The 16,528-nt window shown below is 38.6% G+C and overlaps 1 protein-coding gene across 5 annotated transcripts in view; it reads right to left on the reverse strand.

Annotated features, from left to right (window-relative positions):
- The window catches only part of STAU2 (staufen double-stranded RNA binding protein 2), a 164,959-nt gene that overhangs the window by 18,808 nt on the left and 129,623 nt on the right, over positions 1-16,528 (reverse strand). The window contains exon 14 of one of the 5 annotated variants that reach the window (XR_014882566.1): positions 3,836-3,908. The exons of the other annotated variants lie outside the window; for them this stretch is intronic. The gene's annotated coding sequence lies outside the window, so the exon portion shown is untranslated. The remainder of the gene's footprint in view (positions 1-3,835; positions 3,909-16,528) is intronic. 5 annotated transcript variants of the gene reach the window in all.

Consider the following 16,528-nt stretch of genomic DNA (forward strand, 5'->3'; position numbering starts at 1 on the left):
CATATCCAAAACCAGGTTCCCATACAGAGGATCCGGGAAGACACACGATCCTTCTCTACGATAGCACTTCCAGCTCTACTACAGACATGAGCAGAGCTCACTGTTTTCACTGATAAGGTGACCACTGGAGAAGCAGGAAGAGGTGAGGGTCCCCCCTTTTGTCAATGGCATGAATGAAAGCATTTGTCCACCATACAAAACAGATAGATTTTAGTTTCTTAGCTTTAAGCAAACAGGACACACGTCCCAGCTCCAACATGAGAATCCAGTCTTCAGGCTCAGTGACAGAGAAGATTCAGCTGTTGAACTGGGCCACTAGGTAGAAAGAATAACTTGAGATCCAAAAGGGAAAGATATTGCATAAGAGAGCCTGACACTGTAAGCTAAAATGATCGTAACAATTACTGACTTGTTCTGCGGAGCACCCTATGTCCCCAAGATAATTTCTGTTCTTCACCCAACTCTTGCTTTACCACAAAGCTCAGAAGTGGTAAAAGCAGAAACCGTAATCCACCACTTCTGCCTTTCAGTGACTTTTTAACCTGTAGGATACAATCATATTCCTTATATTGTGCTTTCTCTTTGTGAGCCTGAGTACGTTAACTTTCTGTTATCTGTTATACAGTATCTCTGATTATCTGGGAAGGTAGATAAATAGCTATACTTGCATTAGTGTGTCTCCAGTGGCCTGTCATGAATACCTTCATGCTGCGAAAGGAACAGAGTCTGAGTAAGTCAGCATTATTGTGTAAAGCATGGAAACGAAAAGTAACTGCTTCAGCCACAGCTGAGAAGAAAAGTCTTCAGGATATGCTATTTTGCCTTATATTTATTCCATATGATTCATTTTAATTAGTATACAACTGTGTCTTACTAGAAGATTTTATTAAGATAAGTAATAGTAATCCTTAATTAGTCAAGCTGTCTTTATGCAAAGGAATTCCAATAAGCCTCCTCATGCATTCGAACTCCATGAGAGGATTTCCAGGATCAGGCTACAAGCAGTTTTACTCTGCCACGATGGAGTGAAATTAAATTGATTAAAATCAACACACTCACAATAGAAGCAAAAATACTAATGTAAAAATAAAAGGAAAACTATTAATTTAAATTAAAAGGTAGTACAACGATATGCCCAACCTTATTTTATGCTAAGAATTTGATATTTGTAGCTACCATATAAAGAGTGCAGTGATGGCATGAAGTAAATACTAGCTTTATAAGGCTACCACCAAAAGAGGAGAAAATGCAGTCATAACCATGCACACCGTACAGTGATATTTTTCAAGCACAAATAAGACCTCACCGAAACCATGTTTGAGATAAATGTTATGCTATCCAGTTACAATAGAGGAGATCAGACTTATTATTTCCTTCACAATGAAATCAGTATAAACAATTCGTATAATGTTTGGACACCAAACTCCTGAAACAAAGAAGCCTAGAAAATCTCTTACAACCACCCACAGATTTCGCATGCTGGCCTGTGATTATACAACTGGAGAAGATCATTCCAACTGCCATGTAAACCAATGTCAGTCTGCAAAAGGTAGTACCACAATGGTTCTAATAAAAAATAAAGCAAATTCCTGGAACAGTCATCAGTAAGGAACACTTCTATGTTTATCTAACCATTTTTCCCTGTAAATAAGGAATACTTTGCTTAAATTTAAAGAAGACAACTTAGTTCTCATAGTAAGGGTCTTGTGTGCCTTTACTAAATTACAACACACATCCAGCTATATAAAAAACGAGTCTACGACCAATAGAGCATTTCAACCTAGTCCTCCATGAAACAATCTTGTTCTCATATTTTCTTGCTATATGGGGATAATCAGCCTAATTTTTAGAAATACATATCTGCCAAACAACATATCTCTATCCTATATCCTATGGACTATACACAAAACAAGATATTTAAATGATGAAATATTTTCAGTTCTCTCAGGAAAATACAGTGTTACTGGAAACCAGGCTTCCACCTTTGGATTTTAGTTTTTCTCTTCCCTTGCAACCAAAAGTAAATTATCTGAATTAACATGGCCTTACGTCTAAAAGAGATGTGAAAGGATACGGCAAGTTCTCTCTCTATGGATGTTGTCCTGAAAGTGTAAAACACTGCATACTTCTTAGGTTAGACACAAGGAGCAGGTCACAAAATATAAAGGACTCTAACGCACTGGATTAAGCCAGTTGCTGTGAAAATAAAGTCTACGATCTATTCATTTTGGGCCTGTTTCCACTCCATACCCTTTAAGGCTAGAAATTATTTTACTCAAATCAGAATTTAATGATACGAAACATCCACCTCCTCTGTCCCAAACATTGGGAAAAGCAGTGGCATTTCTTGGTTTCTAATTATGCCATAGAGAAATTTTATCATTCATATATGCACTTAGTAAAGAAACTTACTTCATGGAAATCAACCATCTCTGCAAATTGGTTAATAATTTATATTTACCTAACATTAATCTCATTCTTTTCTTTAGGCTACAACTGACTGAACTGTAACTTCGTATGAAGAATGGGTATTAATCATATAAAAGAAAACAAAAGGAGCAGTAATGAACTGACAAAGCTTGTTAGTCCTCTCCAGAAAGAGTGCAACAATTAACAATACAGTGAGGGAATAGCAATCATTCAAATGCAGTTAAAAAAAACAAAAAAAACTATATATAAACATGTATATTTATATTTATATATATGTAAAAGAAATGAAGAGTAGTAGCTGATAAAAACTCAAAAATCTTGGGGAAAAAAAGTCATTTTTAGACTTAACAGGCTGAGAACATTTTATTTACTATGAAAACAGAAAAAAAAAATAACTGTAGTAAAATGCATAAATTGTCATTCTTAAGAAAGTTTATTCAGCATTTATATAAAGGCTGTTCCCTTATATAGCCATATGTGCTTTCAATCTTGTATTGCTAACATCTCATTTTTTCTAGGTCTTATTTACATATGCAATAGCATGCTGAGTTAACAATGCATTTGTTCATGAGCACTTTTCAGGAAGCACAAGACAATCTTTGCTCTTAGTGATCATTAGTTCTCTTGTGTTAAATGTGATGCAGTGATATCATCCAAAATGGGCATATATGAAGAGCTAATGACAATCAATTTTCCCCAATATTTTGATATTGTTTTTAATGTGAAATTCTAACGTAAATTTGAATACTACTTTGAATTCTAAAGGCAAAATAAAAAAGTGAAAAAATGTACTTTTAAGTTGAACGTTCAGTCAGAATATAATCTTCACCTTTCACTGGGATAGGGGCAAGAAGGAGTTTTCAATAAACTGTGACAATCATATACTGATATTTTTTGCATAATAGCTACACGTTCACAATGTAGACTGCATATTTTACTAAATGTCATGCTTAATTTGCTAATAAATTCTAAAAAGAGCAAACCCCTCCTAATAACAGCTGCAGCAGCCCAGATGCCATAAAAACAGAATGCCTTTGCTATGCAGGGGAGGGGCTGCCCTTTCCTCTGTGCAGGCACGTGGAGATGCCAGCCAACACCAGCCATTCGCCAGCACATTGTGCACTGTGGGATTTAGACATGGGGCAGGGCAGGAAAGCGTGCAGAACTGATTTAACAAACAAAACATGGAATAAAATTTTTTGGTGATGTACAGGTGGCAAAGGAGTCTCATTCACATCTGGTTTGCTAAGTGGAAAATGGCAGCTCCAGCCCCAAGCCTCAGTCTCCCCATTGCAATACAGTGGAATTGCATGGTTTTTCTTGCTTTGGCAACAGGATCAAGCTCTAGCCCTAAAAAAATTGATTCCATAAAGAATACATGTGCACATGCTGAATAAAAACTTACCAAGTCTTTAGAGTTGATTGTTTCTGAAGAACAGCAAAGTTTGGTAGGCAGAGGAACTGTCCTTTCTGTTTGGCTTGTGGGAAGATAACATTATCATTTTCTCTTAAAACTCTTAATATACTATTAGACTAAAAAGAACAAGCATCAAAAGCCCTGATTTATCATGAAAAATAGGGAAGCTGCTTCTTTACAAAGGGTTGTGGAAGGCCTTACCAGTAGCTCTAGAAACTCCAGTCCTCAGCTTTTCCAGTGAAGTGGCACAGTGGCTCTTAGCCTCTCCCACTCTCACTATGCCTCATCCACTGTTTTTACCAACTCCTTTTAGCAGTGAAAAATCAGGCACCATGCCAGTGCTGTGCCAGCCATGCACAAGTCAGTGTTTGGCTGAGGGAATGGATAATGTCCCTGGGCACTGAAAAGGTCTAATAAAAGAAAATAGAAGAAGTAGTTCTCTGCCTCTAACATCTCATAATGAGAAAAGGGTAAGCAGAGGGTGAAGTGAGGCTTGAGATCATACAGAAACTGTTCTGTGATCCTCATCATGCAAATGAGGGACTTAGTCATACCCTTTTCTCCTTGGAGAATGCTACGAGGCAGGAGTAACTTGACAGCTGCTCTCTCACAATAGTTAGATCAGACTCCAATATACTCTTCAATCCTGGGCGTTGTTTTATTACTTCGTACTAAGATGTACAAAACTTCATGCACCTGCATTACACAGCATTAAACCCTACATTTACCAAATCTGCCAACACAGAAGCCGATTCAACTGGTGGATTTATTTGATGTGGTTGCTCACTGGGAAATGGATTGAAAGCACAAGCTTCTCTCAAGCCTACCACAGAGGAAACAGCTATAATATTTTACTGATGTGGGCAGGACCCAAGTCAGTGACAGAGTTCACCCAATTTGCTGCAATAAGTTCCTTCTGAAACAAAGAAACAAAGTTCTTTTGTTCAGTTTTAACACGTTTCTTGACTTCTATTACCCACTTGCCTTTTTCCATTCCCAAGGAAGGTTCCATTAATCATCCTTCTAATGGAAACACTTGTGTCTGATCACTTAGCAGTGGACACAGGCATAGCATTGGGCATGCACTGAACAAGAAGCCCAAGGGAAGCCCAGCTGAAAAGTTTGGAGAAGCAAGGATGCCTTTTTAAAATAAACTTTGGAAAGGTCAGCAGGACAGCAAGGGGTCAGCACCAGGCAGCCAGTGGGTGGATGGCACAGGAGAAAGACAACAACACTTGTCATTAATTATATCTGTTGGAATGCTACACATTTCCCACCCCCCCCAACTGGTAGTACTTCAGACATCCAAGCACAGTCTCTCCCACGTCCTACTCGACCCCAGGCAGGGCACATGCCAAGAAGCTTTCATAGAAGCCAAGAAGTGGCTAATACAAGCAGAGGTTAAACATTTAAATGTGTCCCTCCACTTTGAAACTTTTTTTTCTCCAGTTCAAAGTCATCCCTTCATATTTCTCTCCTCTATCAATAAAATACATATTCTCTTAGAGCTAAACATGAGTAGATTATGGTGCCCATCCTTAAGCTAACAAAACTCTTAATTTCTTTGGAGAGGAATAATTACTGGGAATTAGACTGCTCAGAGTACGAACTCCACTCCTAAAATTGACGATGCAAGAATATAATACTATGCACCACTTACCTAGGTCTAGATGTATCAGATGTCCTATATCGTTTGTCAAAACGTATGTAAATATCAGAACGCACTACCTGTGATTTTGCATACCTTGCCATTGCAAAACTTCAAAATATCCCTATATATAAGGTTATTTGCTCCAAAACAAGTAGTATATTATACTTTAATAAAATCCCCAATAAACTGTTGGTAGGAGAAGAGATGGCAGGCTAGTAATTCATGAATGGATCCATTCCTCCATTAACCCCAAACTCACCAAGGATATGGCCAAAGATTTCTGTGAGTCAAAGAAGATAGGTATCTCTGGAGCGTGATACTTGGGCTATCTCCCAAATAAATAGCTGGAAGGAATCAGCTTCTGTAAATGTCTCTCTCTGTTCTTTCAGTATAGGTAAAACTATACAACTATCCCAACCTGGAAGCCTTGTAGTTGTCTGAAGGTCATCCAAGATGTTATAGTGATGATGTAACAAAGAAGCTTTAGGTATTAGAACTTCTGCTTAGTAGGTTTAAAACATGGAATGCTGTTATTTGTTCACACTGTGAAAATTTCTGCATGTTTCTGCAGCAGGGCCAGAGGAGTCTTAAAACCAAATAGTGGGGTTCCTTTGGGAAGATAGAAGAAAAACAGCAGAATCTAGAGGGAATTGTGCTGAAGAAGAGTTAGGTGTACTCTGTGCACTTGCAGAACCCTGCTTTGTACAAGTGTAACTATACAGAGACAATGACTTGTGCTAATGGGTTATGAATATTATTTGGGAAGAAACGAAAAGCCAGCACTAGGGTCAGTGAAAAGTACTGTACAGCACTGTGGCTTAAGGAGAAATCCTCCAATGATGCAAGGTAAGCTCCTACCCAAAATCCAGCTATTAAGATTGCAGTGGAAAAAGATGTCAAAAGGAAAAAAGAGTTTTCTGGGAGATTTAATGAAAAAAAAAAAAGTGACTCTGTTTTTATTTGAACGATGCTTCAGAAAGGGAATATTCAAACTGAGTGTTACAGTCTGTGTACTCACGACCCAAGATAGGGTTTAAATTCACAGCTTTAAAGCCCAAATTAAATCATCATACATTTTTGAGAGTTTTATTTAACTTTTCCTCTGTAGTTTTCAAGCTTTCATACAGTCATAAAGCATGGGCAAACATAGGTTCACTCTACAAACAGAAAAATATTGTGGAAGGAAACACACATTGTGGTAAAGCACAGTATCCACATTAATCATTGTTAACTGAAAAAAAAAAAAACAAAAAAAAACACCAAAAAAAACTACCCAGTGCTGAAAAAGTAGTAGCTGTGTGGAAGTAACTTGTTAGTTGGATAAAGAACCACAGAGTGACCCACAGTATTCAGCACTCATGAGTTCACCATGCATTGTCAAGCCACAGCACTGAGCGAGAGAGTTAGGGATTGAGTGACACAGGTTGCACATAAGAATTTAAACAAGCAACTCTTCTTGCTTACTGTACTGAAAAAAACAGCAAGCAAGCCAAAGAGTGAGGCTGGTGGTACAGATAGAAGCTATTCGCAAAACTGCACTTTTGAGTTATGCTTGTATTAACCAGAGACTGGATATCAGTTCCTCTCTTATGATGATAGATAGACTATGTTCTACCTATGTCATAGCCAGAAGCTACTTGTACAGAGATGGAGAGATACAGGTCTAAAAGACAATACAACAACATAAAAAATGAATTCACTACTCAATACCCAAGGAGAAGTGAAAAAGAGACCTGTCCAAATTATAAGTTTCAAAAAGAAGCACCCTCAGGTAGCAGGATTAACTCCTAAGATTTCACCAGAGATCTCAATACGAAAACAAGTTGCCACCCCACCCCAACACGCTTTTTCCATTTAGCTCTTTCTTCCTCCATGAAATTGTGTGCTGATTTTACTGTTGTGTGCTACCTGGACCAATGAAGAAAGCTACAGGTTAGTGAGATTTCTGTGCTATACTTACAAACCACATGCAGTCAATGCTTCATAAAGCCAGAAAGAAACATTTCTTAATTCCGACCTCCTGTGTATGTCACATTGTATTAATGCTGTGTGTATGTGTTGACTACAGAAATCCTACCCTGACCCATAGAACTGCAGAGACATTTACCAGCTTGATTCCACTGGTGAGCATTTTACGGCTCAGAACTCACTGTCATTTGAATTTGAGAACCTACTGAATTTTGCTATTGGTTCTTATTATGTCCTCCTCAGCTAGATCAAAGAGTCCCCTAGGAATCAACAATTTTCCTTTGTAAGTACTTTGACAGAGTCAAGTCAGCTCCCAGTTTTTCCCTTTACAAATTAAACCAAATGAGCTTGCAAGTCTCTCTCCAGAAGATATTTCCCCCCCACTTCCTCCAGCAAATACTTTTTTTGCAACTGTTTTCTGAAACTCAGTGTTTCCATATCCTTTTAAAAATGCTGACAGTGGGACTAGATGAATTCTTCCAGTACCAACTTGACCAATGCCATTTATGTGGATGTACCTTGTAGCATACTTACTGTTATCCAACACATCTGTGGCTGAATAGTGTAATGGGAACTCTTATTCAGATGCCCATTCCTGATCACTTACTAACTTTTGGGCTAAAATTCTCCATTCTGTCAGTATGGCTTTGATCTCTTGTTCCTTGATGAATAATTGTGTGGTTAACTATGTCATTGCGGACCTTCTTTGAATCCAGCAGGTTGGCTGCAATTTATTCTATGACTTACCATATTTAAGAGCATACTCTGCTCTTCTTGTGCTATCAACGAACACTACTGAGAGATGATTTCATGCCTATTTCCAGACCAATGCATGTAAGTGAAAACTAAAACTGAATTTTGAAGTGTTTGCTTTTGTGTCATAGGGAAAGAGCAATCTCTTATCTACTTTGAACACATAGGATGGCCCACGAAGGGCTGTACATGAAGCATATAAAAGGCTAAGTCACGTTTCTGCCCTAGTCTCCAATTTCGTACAAATGAATGATAGGATTGAAATGAAGATATTTCTGTCAGCAATAAAGACACTGCAGGTCGAACTCTCAGATTTCTGTGCAGATCAGGTCAGTAAACCATCTTTATTCAACCTAGTACATAGCATACATAGCACACTCAAAATCTGTGGCTTTGTCACTTTGCAAGACTAGGTTTAAGGAATACATACAAGATCTTGCCTGGAATGGTGTGTATTAATCTACTGCATTCTCAACAGAGCTAGCAAAGGAGAAAGGAAAAAAGAAACATACGATACCTAGTCCACAGTCTTATAACATTCAATCCTCCTCATAGAAGGCTGGGGAAAATGACATGGGTGAAAGTGAAAAAAAAAATTGTGGGTTGATGCAGATAGTTTAATAAATAAACTAAAAAAGAGGAAAACAACAAGTGATGCAAAGGCAATCCCTAATCACCTTCCACTTCAGACCAGCCAGTGTCTGAATGGTGGTTACTTGGGAAAAGCTCCCCTCCAGCTTAACAGCTGAGCATAAGATTATAAAGCATGGAACATTTCCTTGATCAGTTTGGCTCCATTGTTCTGCCTGAGTCTTCTCCCAGCCCTAGCCCACTCCCTTGAAGGGCAGAGTAAGAAACATAGACCTTGAAACTGTGCAAGCATTCTGTATCAACAGCTGAAACATCAGTATGTTACCAACACAGTTCAGGTCACAAATCTAAATGGCACCATACAGGCTGCCAGGAAAAACATTACCTCCATCCTAGCCAGTCTCAGTACTCTTCTGGGCAACAATACAGCAGTACTGGGTACAGAATTAAGATTATGAAAGCAAAAGATCAAATTACCAAAGCTGCTCTAGCCCAAGTGGATATTTATCCTATCTGGCTATAGAGTGTATAAAGTTGTGAACAGCAGTAGTTTACAAACTCAGCAGCCTTGAGAATGTGTATTGTTATAACCAACAGAGCTCTGAATTTCCTCTTCCTTTAAAAAATACTGTGTTTCTTTGAAATTTGTGTTACTTTTTTAAAACTAAGTTTTCATATGATGCTGCATGGTCTTGCAGTCTTAAAAATCTTGCTTTGCTAATTTCAGTACTTGAAAATCAATTACTTCAAAGAATTAATTTTATGAAGAATTAGCAGCACAGATTACTTTAAAAAAGACCGTTCAAAAATTTGGATAGGGTGAAATTATTTAGGGCAGCCTAGATGTAAAAACAATGTCTATCTCAAATCTTACCCTTATATTAGCCCACCATACCATTTTAATAGTAAAAAAATCACATACTAATATATTGCTCACTGTACAGTAGGAGCCTGCACTGTCTCAATGACAGGATATTAAATACCTTTCACTCTGTTTTCATTTAGTGTAGAAATGAATCTAGGTCTGTTGCATCCAGAAATGGAATTAAGTTATCAGAGAATATGGATTTCAACATTGAGAAACATTGTGGTTTCTATTAAGTGCATATATATACATAATAAGATAGAATGTCATCTATTAACTTCAAGTAGAGTATTAGAAATACGAGACAAAAATTAAGATCTGAAAATTCCGTTTTCTGCATCATCCTCACTCCACTGTGATGTTATTACTGGCCAAAACCACTTGGTTTTGTTCCCATAGCTTAGCTAAAAGTTTATTTGTTGATATATGATCACAAAAAAAGTCATTCTCTGAGTTGGGATAGGAAAACAGCTTAAACATCCAGCCCTTCCTTTGGAAAGGTTTTGTAAAGGCTCCATTGCTTTGGTCAGACATTTGTGTCTGGGCTCATAATCTGGGAAGAACAAAGCCACGAATCCCTCAGAGTTATTATTTTACACAAAGTGACCTGTTCTCCCAGTTGTTTTTCCAACTGGGGATTCTTGTGAGAGAGATCAGGATTATACCTGCCTAAACAATAATAGGCTCTTCCCAGTGTACTCCTGAAAGCTGAAACACTGTGGCTTTTCTTTCTTATAAATATCCAATTTAAGAAAGGAAAAAAGGGATCAGGTAATCCACAAATTTAAGAGATGCTGGGATCCCATTATAAGCAGAAAACTTTGGACCTTTCTTGAGGCATACATTCCATCGCCTGAAGCATTTCCTTGAATTATTTCTTCCAGAGTTCAATGAGTTGAACAAAGGGCTTTGGAGGGAGAAGATCTGAATAGATTTGAATTAGCTGAGAAGTGAACATCGGACAGGAGAATGGCCACAATCCACACACTTCTATTGCTCCTTGGGATGAGGCCTTACATGTTGCGCTCACCTGGGTGACTACTCCAAGAGTCTATACTTCAGCAGTTCCTGGGTGCTTAGGATGAATGCATCAGGTACCTGCAGTGAGGGCCCTGCTGCAATTCTCCTACCAGCCCATGCATGTGGGTCACCTTTGGAGAAATGGAATGGAGGGAAGCGTGGCCGCTGGGCACATGTTTCTTGTCCCCACACATGGCAGTTAGGTTGTCAGAGCATGCAACAGTCTCAGGAGCTCTAACACATTTCTCCAGTGTATTTTCCTAGATGATTTTCCAGTAATTACAACAAATGGACCAAAAAGTTGGACAAAGTAGGCTGGGAGAAGCTTATTAGTCTAACCATACAGATTGAAAATGATATTGTTCTGAATTTTACTCTTCTCCAGATCTGCCAGAAAGAGGATATACTGCATCCCAAGTTTCCACACATCATCAAAATCATCACATCCCATTATAAATACACAGGCACATAGTGCTTTTATGACAAGTCCTATTCAATTCACATTTACCAACAGTGTCTATCCTCAATTAGAAATTTTTGATTCTTTGTTAAGTTTGAAGGTAGCACCCAAGACAGTTTTTGAAGCGTTCATTTTTCATTTTAATAACAAATCTCAGCTTTATCTCTTTCCTTGAGTAAGGAAGCACTACTTCTTTATGTTCTCTTGAAAAAAGTTTCTCCTACTAGTTCTGATGAAACTTCACTGCTTCTGATGAAGGAGGTACTGGAGATGCCAACTTTTGATGCTGATTCAGAAGCACCCGCCACATGTTGTAAAAGTTGCTGCCTAAAAGGGATTATGTGTTCCTTCAAATAATATACGCTTAAGGAGATATGAATAAACTTCTGAATTCCAAAATGATTAAAAAAATATAATACTCCCACAGAAAAGGGGAAAAAAAAAAAAAAAGTGAGAACCAAAAAGAAAGTTGATGAAATGGAACCAATTCACGCCAATTTTTGCCAACACATTTTATATGAAAAAGATGTCAGATGTCCTGGAGTTATTTATAAAGCTAGTCTACAAACAAGAACTGTCAGTACCAGAAAAATGGGTTTCATCTGCTTCTTTGTTAGTTTCAGAACACTTACAAACCTGTTGCAAAGAATAATCCAAAAAGACTGTCATATTCAGCAGATTATGTAAAGAAGAGTCAGAAGACTAGTTTGGTCTGGTATAATTTAGAGTAGCACTAAGTCTGATTAACTCATGCTAGATACTGTACACAGCATACATGATATGCAGTCTTCTCCGACCTCCTCCTCTAGGTCCTAGTTCAGAGGGTGAGGAACGTCTGAAAGGTGGTCCTTTTCAACCCAGGCCGTTCTGTGATTCTACGATTCTGATTCTATGAAATATATAAGATCTACTACGTAAATGTAATGGACAGTTTTCACCAGGTATATTTTCACTGCCACAATGCTCAATCATCTTTCTGGTATACACTTAACAGCTTCGGGTCACTATTCAGTATCTTTTGAAGACTGAATTATTATCTCCTTCTTGCTTTGAACAGCTTCAACAGGAAAAAAGCAATCCTTAACTTCTCTTGTCCTTGGCATTTACCAGAGGATTTTTTTCAATCAACAGAGAACCATAGTGGCTGAAAAATCTGAATGTAACAATCCAGGAATTACAGAACTGAACTATTTCATAATACACGGCAGTTCAATTTCAGTACGACCCTAAGCTTTATTGCATTCTTCCCCTCAGAAGCAAATCTGCCTTAGGCATACTATTTTTGACAGTCTACAGTACATCCTCCATAAACCTAAATTTATATGATAAGCTCTTATTCTTAACTCCAATTTTATCCTCATTTGGGGGGAAAAACTAAAGATAAGGATCAGTTTCTACACTTACTCTTAGCTGCTTCAGAAAAGAGAATGCAAATAAAGCTTCTTTATTTCTAGTTATTATTCTAATTACTTATCCACAGTTTGGACCATGATTGCTTCTATTTATACTGGGAGCCTACACAGTGCACTATTTCTGCATGACTGCTTGTCAAACAGACACCTCAAACAACGATAAACAGCTTCCTTTCATAATTAGAATTAGAAATTCAGAATTTTCCAGGGGAACCAAGAGAAACATTTTTTACATAGAAAACAATTGAGCTGCAAATTGGAGTTGGAAATTAGTCATAGAAACAACTAGAAATAAAGCAAAATCGTAAAATAAGGACCAGGGTTCAACCATGTAAACTTTTACTAATAAAGCATATTTGCACATGTGAAATAGTCAAAGTTTTAAACACATGGTGTAGTATGCAGCTACACTCTGTAAACATACTTTAAAAATACTTCAGGTGATCCTGTTCTGAGTAAAAGGTTACCCAGAATTAGCATAAAACGAAGGGTTTCTTGACTAGGAAGAGCAACAAAACTGAACATAGGTAACTGTCTTTGTTTTGAAGAGTCATAAAGAAAGAATGAACATGTAACACCAGCCTTCATTTATAAACAAATCAACATCTCGAGTCTTGTTATAAAGTCTTTACACAGAGTACGGGCTAGCAAAACAAAACCTGCACATCATTATATGTCAGGAAATGATGCAGCTAAGTAGAAGTGACAGACAAGTTTCCATCTAAAAATTAGGGCGGCTAATGGGGAGCACTGACAGAAACTGTTTTTAGCTTCAGCATAAGAACCTGACGTGACAGTGACATGCCCTACAGGTCTGACTCATAGGCTTCTCTGCGTGACAAGCCTCCTTCATACACTGCAGAGCAAAGTAACAGCAAGGAATTACTTGGGAGAAAGTTTGGTTACCCCTACAAATTTAGGCAGAGAGAAAGGCGCAGATGATTTGACAAGAACAGCACTTGATTTCTGAGGAAGGTAACATAATGCAGTCCACCCGCTAAGAGCCTGACGTGGTGAGGTGCTGAGAGCACTCCAGTTCAAGGGGCTGCAATCAGTGTGGGATGCTGAGCACATTGCAAGTCACGCCCTGACTCATGCAAGCACCCAATATGCTCACAACAGTTCTACCAGCCACCTCAAAGATTTGCACATAACCCACAGCCACACAAAAAGAAGGTTGGAGCATATGGCAAGGTTTCTATTTGCTCCGACTGACATCAGAGAGCTTTCAGGCAACTGCAAAACACTACACATCCAAATGCTTCAAAGCTGTTTGTAAAATACCACTATCATGCTGTGGGACTGATCCTGCTGTCCTCCTTCCCTTTCAACAAACTCCTGCTTGGAATCTGTTTGAGAACACAGTGGCCCCAGAGCTCTTTTCACTATCACAGTTACTAAAAAATAGCAGCAGAGTGAATAGGGAGCTGAAGTTCAAAAACCCTGCTCTATGTGTAGCTCTTTCACGCACTAACAAAAGTATATTTATATAACAGCAATATTTTGCAGGTCCACATTTGTCCTGTCACCTACACTGTCTGCTCCAGTTTTGCATTTCCAGTAATGTGAGCATGTTACTGAACATGTGATGTGACACCTGCAAAATTCCCCTCTTCCTCAGCCCTTTCTCCCCTTCACACTGTGTGAACAATCAACCCTAGCTATGCTATCTAATCCCAGGAGCTCCTTAAAGGACTGACTTACTGCCAGTTTTGGTCAGACAACTGTTTTATCTTACCCCATACTCAGGACTCAGACTCACACTCACTTTGGCTGACAACATGAAGCAAACTGCATTACTACTCTAATCTTCAAGATTGTCACGACTCCTAGTGTGGCAAGTTGGGAGTATGAGTAAACTCAGACCTTCTGCTCCAAACACAGATGTCCCTTACACTTTAGATAAAGAAAACCTTTGCCAAACATTTATTACAGCAATGGTTATACAGATATCTCTTCTGATGCCAATATCTAAGCAGGTCTTTGCTCCTTTTTTCTCCTCTCCCCTACTGCCATTCCAGCCCGCGTTGCTCCATTAATTATGCTGCTACAACCATCTATTCGCCAGGAAAATAGAAGTTACATTTCACATTGGCCAACTTTCCAGACTCATTCACCCTACAGACCCAAACAGTTGCACTGACACTGTGGGGTGGCAGTGCCAGGCGTACATGCAAGTGTCACCACTAACAGATGGTCTGTGCAACCATGCCTGATGGACTACATTAAGAGCATGATTCATTTGGAAACTTAATTCAGTTATATAGGCTGACTCACAACAGGAACCACAGGTTTATTGTGGAACAGTGCAATTATGCATTTCTCTACAGAATACTAAGGCTTGTTGGACGACTAAGCCCATCTAACACCATGTCACTGCTCAAATGAGCTGCCCAGCCTTCCTCCTTCCCCTAGAAACATGCTCCTGCCCCCAGTCCTCCAACACTATGGGCACCCAACCAACTCTTAAGGGGAGTCATAAATCTCTTCTCATTTTTACAGAGTAGCCCTCCAAAGCAAGTCTTAGGTGCCCGTGCAACAATGAGAGTAGAAGCAAGATGGCAGGAAAAGGATGAGATCATTTCTTTTGGTAGCAGCTACCAATTAAGCTGAGTTGCAGTGTCAAACTAACAGTCAGCGTAATGGACGATGGAAACACAAGGGAGTGCTACCTATCTGCCAGCCATTCCTCCAGTGAGCACAAAAGGGTCTCAGACAGGTTCATCCTCCTAACTTAACCTGGTAGCATGTGTTAGAGTTGGGCAAAGAAAATGTATTAATTTCTCCTGAGATAATAACCAGTAAGGCTTCATTGGGTGTGAAGATGGCTTTTCACCTGGAGGTTTAGGTAAATACAGAATTATACGGGAAAGTATTCTAAACATCTAAGCAGTCAAGTTTCAGAGGAAATATCAGACTGAAGTTTGTATCTTAGCTGTCTTTATAACTAGTGGAGACATATTCTATGTAAATTAAACATAAAAGATTTGTTTTTAACCCTTGGAGATTTTCACATGATAGCCTTTTATTGATTCTTTGGTAAAAAAAGGTCCTTGAATTTTAACTGCTTCATCAATGGTTTAACAATACCAACTTTGGCAGTAATATTGCTATCGAGAAAGAGGGGATGACTTCTCATCTCTTTTAGTCTGAATTTTCCACTTCTTAAGTATGCCTTAGCACTAAATGATAGAAGTTAGGCTGTACAAAAAGAAAGTCTTCTGATAAAATAATATGGTGACTGGGAGGATGGTCTTCTTCTACAAGCATGGACACAGGAAAAAGTGACAAAAAAAGAGAGTAGACTGAAGTGGAAAAAAAGGATTTTACCCCTCAGATCACTTCTCTTTCTCTGACCTTTCCCACATCACAACCTCATCTGAGGCTGTGCAAGGATGAGCAAGGAATAGCTCAGGATTCCCAGAAAGAGAAGAAACAGGTGCCTAGACTCTAGAAGTGGGAGAAGAAAGACCTTGATCTAATTTTCTACTATTAGAATTAGTTGTCCATTTGAACCAAAGTTTTATATTCTAAATATACAAACAATTTTAAGTACAACACTAAGGTATATTTGGAATTAGGCTACCGTTAATATCACAGAAAACTAATTGTGAGTAAGGTGAGAAGCAATAGCTTTTTCGTGTTATATTTCATTTGAACATAGGTGTTTAAGTAGCATCTATTTAAAAGCAGTTTATTCTTTGACTGTCTGTAACTCTGAGCACTTCTTTAAAGTCAAAAGTCCTGGTGAATGTAGTGCTAATCTCTGTGGACTGCACAGAATGCAGCAGGAACTTCATCCACTCATGGGTCACATACTGCATAACCAAAGGTACTTCTAGAGACGTATGGCAAAAAACTTGATGGGGATAGCCTGAGAGGTCATTGAGAGCCTGAACACATGTCAACGAGATAGGAGGAGCAACTTACTTAGATTCTGTAGCCTGCATAAAGGTTTACC

The sequence above is a fragment of the Meleagris gallopavo genome, chromosome 3 (assembly GCF_905368555.1).
Source record: "Meleagris gallopavo chromosome 3, MGAL_WU_HG_1.1, whole genome shotgun sequence".
In the NCBI taxonomy this organism is placed as follows: Eukaryota; Metazoa; Chordata; class Aves; order Galliformes; family Phasianidae; genus Meleagris; species Meleagris gallopavo.